General features: G+C 43.8%; 1 pseudogene; it reads right to left on the bottom strand.

Moving 5' to 3' along the window:
* Window positions 1–3,912, bottom strand: part of LOC112076994 (ryanodine receptor 2-like) — a 46,169-nt pseudogene that overhangs the window by 30,718 nt on the left and 11,539 nt on the right.

Raw genomic sequence — 3,912 nt, 5'->3', positions numbered from 1 at the left:
CCTACCGAGAGACAGTAGTAATAAACTACCGAGCAGACAGTTAGCCTGGCAGTATACCTACCGAGAAGAGCCAGTAGTAACTACCGAAGAGACCAGTAGTAAGTCTACTCCGAAGACAGTAGTAACCTACCGAGAGACAGTAGTAACCTACAGAGAGACAGTAGTAACCTACCGAGAGACTGTAGTAACCTACCGAGACAGTAGTAAACTACAGAGAGACAGTAGTAACCTACCGAGAGACAGTAGTAACCTACAGAGAGACAGTAGTAACCTACCGAGAGACAGTAGTAAACTACAGAGAGACAGGATTAACCTACCGAGAGACAGTAGTAACCTACCGAGAGACTGTAGTAACCTACCGAGAGACAGTACTAAACTACCGAGAGACAGTAGTAAACTACCGAGAGACAGTAGTAACCTACAGAGAGACAGTAGTAACCTACCGAGAGACTGTAGTAACCTACCGAGACAGTAGTAAACTACAGAGAGACAGTAGTAACCTACCGAGAGACAGTAGCTAACCTACGGAGAGACAGTAGTAACCTACCGAGAACAGTAGTAAACTACAGAGAGACAGTATGTAACCTACCGAGAGACAGTAGTAACCTACCGAGGAGACTGTAGTAACCTACCGAGAGACAGTAGTAAACTACCGAGAGACAGTAGTAACCTACCGAGAGACAGTAGTAACCTACAGAGAGACAGTAGTAACCTAGAGACGCACAGTAGTAAAACCTACCGAGAGACAGTAGTAAACTACAGAGAGACAGTAGTAACCTACGAGAGCAGTAGTAACCTACAGAGAGACAGTAGTAACCTACCGAGAGACAGTAGTAACCTACCGAGAAGACAGTATAACCTACGAGAGACAGTAGTAACCTACCGAAGACAGTAGTAACCTACCGAGAAGACAGTAGTAACTACGAGAGACAGTAGTAAACCTACCGAGAGACAGTAGTAAGCCTACCAGAGACAGTAGTAACCATAGGAGAGACTAAGTAGTAACCTACCGAGAGACAGTAGTAACCTACCGAGAGACAGTAGTAAACTACACGAAGACAGTAGTAACCTAGCGAGAGACAGTAGTAACCTACCGAGAGACTGTAGTAAGCCTACCCGAGACAGTAGAAACTACAGAAGACAGTAGTAACCTACAGAGACAGTCAGTAACTACGAGAGACAGTAATAACCTACCGAGAGACAGTAGTAACCTACAGAGAGACAGTAGTAACCTACCGAGAGACAGTAGTAACCTACGAGAGACAGTCAGTTAACCTACCGAGAGACAGTAGTAAACCCTACCGAGAGACATAGTAACCTACCGAAGAACAGTAGTAAACTACGAGAGACAGTAGTAACTACAGAGACAGTAGTAACCTACGAGAACAGTAGTAACCTACCGAGAGACAGTAGTAACCTACCTTGAGGCTAGTAACCATACGAGAGGCAGTAGTAACCTACCTTGAGGCGTAGTAACCCTACCGAGAGACAGTAGTAACCTACCGAGAGACGTAGTAAGCTACCGAGAGACAGTAGATACCTACCGAGAGAACATTAGTAACCTACCGGAGACAGTAGTAACCTACCGAGGACAGTAGTAACCTACCGAGAAACAGTAGTAACCTACCGTGAGGCTGTAGTAACTACAGAGAGACAGTAGAAACCTACCAGAGAGACAGTAGTAACCTACGAGAGACCAGTAGTAAACTACCCGTAGAGACAGTAGAACCTACCGAGAGACAGTAATAACCTTACGAGAGACAGTAGTAACAGCAGTATCCTACCTTGAGGCAGGCAGTATCCTACCTTGAGCAGTAGTAACATCAGTATCCTACCTTAAGCAGTAGTAACAGCGAGTGATCCCACCTAAGAAGTAGTAAACAGCAGTATCCTACCTTAAGGCAGTAGTAACAGCAGTATCCTACCTTAAGGCAGTAGTAACAGCAGTATCCTACCCTAAGGCCAGTATATAGTAAAAATCAGTATCCTACCTTAAGAGCACCTTAGCCATACAACAGACAGTATTCCTACCCTTAGCAGTAGTAACAGCAGTATCCTACCTTAAGCAGTCAGTAACCTATCCTAAGACAGTAGTAACAGCAGTGTCTACCTTAAGCATAGTAACAGCAGTATCCTACCTTAAGGCAGTCAGTAACAGGCAGCATCCTACCTTAAGCAGTAGTAACAGCAGTATCCCACCTTAAGGCACGTAGTAACAGCAGTATCCTACCCTAAGGCAGTAGTAACAGCAGTATCCTACCTTTGAGCAAGTAGTAACAGCCAGTATCCTACCTTAAGCAAGCAGTAGTTAACAGTAGTATCCTACCCTAAGGCCAGTAGTAACAGCAGGCATCCTACCTTAAGACATAGTAGTAACAGCAGTATCCTACCCTAAGGCAGTAGTAACAGCAGTTCCTACCTTAAGGCAGTAGTAACAGCAGATCCATAACCTTAAGGCAGTAGTAACAGCAGCATCCTACCTTAAGGCAGTAGTAACAGCAGTATCACCTTGCGAGTCAACAGCACCATCCTACCTGGAAGACAGTAGTAACAGCAGTATCCTACCCTAAGCAGTAGTAACAGCAGTACCTACCTTAAGGCCAGTAGTAACAGCAGTATCCTACCTAAGCAGGAGTAACACAACCTTATCCTAAGGCAGTAGTAACAGCACTATCCTACCTTAAGGCAGTATAAACCTACCTTAAGGCCACACGTCCCAAGGCAGTAGTAACAGCAGTATCCTACCTTAAGGCAGTAGTAACCTATCCTAAGGCAGTAGTAACAGCAGCATCCTATCCTAAGGCAGTAGTAACAGCAGCATCCTACCTTAAGGCAGTAGTAACCTATGATGCAGCAGAAGGAGATGACAGTGTGTAGGATGGCCAGGATACGCAGGGTGGGCTCCATGTATCCGGTGCTCTCCTCCAGCACAAAGTGGACAAACACAGGTTCCTGCTGGGGGGTTTGAGGCTCCTGGGTGTCACTACCCTCCGTCACGGGGTCCCACCGCACACTGCTGCCTGCCCGGGGCCTTCTGCTTTCAGGCATCACCGCTGAGGAGGAGGACACCTGGAGGAGGGTGAGGGGGGAACAATGAACCACGGGCTCACTCTAAAACGACTATTCTTTAAACAGTGAGTAAGTAGCTGGATCCTCATGTATATAATCCATAGAAAATGTATTAGTAGAATATATATTGTTGGAGAGTTCTATCCCTCCGATGTTCTCCCCACCCAGTAACCCTCCAACAGCAGCATCACCAGAGGAATCCACGGAGGGGTAAAACGTAAAGCTACTTCCTACAGGTTGTGATTACCTTGTAGAAGAGGAGGATGAAGTTGATGGCGAAGGCCACAAACAACGCCAGCATTCTCATGTTGTAGAAGTTCCGAGCAAAATAGTTCTAGACCAGGAACTCCGTCTCAGACTGGGTATAGTGCTTGTGGGCTCTCCATGGCTTTGTGGAAGTCTCTCTTGAGATGACCCCTTTACCATCCGGTCGTACTCCTTCATAAGAATAATAAAACATTTCACTGGATTTGAAAAACACTAATCAAGACATTCAAACGCTACATTAAAAGTAGCAAAAGTACATTAAAAGTACATTAAAAGTACATTAAAAGTAGAAAAGTACATTAAAAGTACTCAGTTAAAAGTAGAAAAGTACATTTAAAAGTACAAAGTACATTAAAAGTAGAAAAGTACATTAAAGTACATTAAAAAGTAGAAAAGTACATTAAAAGTACGCATTAAAAGTAGTACATCTTAAAAGTACATTAAAAGGTTACAACAAGTACAAAGAAGTACATTAAAAGTACATTAAGTACTTAAAAAGTACATTAAAAGTACATTAAAAGTACATTAAAGTACATTAAAAAGGTACTAAAAGTACAAAAGTACATATAAAAAGCC

This window comes from Salvelinus sp. IW2-2015, unplaced genomic scaffold (genome assembly GCF_002910315.2).
Source record: "Salvelinus sp. IW2-2015 unplaced genomic scaffold, ASM291031v2 Un_scaffold4185, whole genome shotgun sequence".
Taxonomy (NCBI): Eukaryota; Metazoa; Chordata; class Actinopteri; order Salmoniformes; family Salmonidae; genus Salvelinus; species Salvelinus sp. IW2-2015.
Note: the sequence above shows the minus strand (reverse complement) of the source record. Positions and strands in the feature narration are given on the sequence as shown.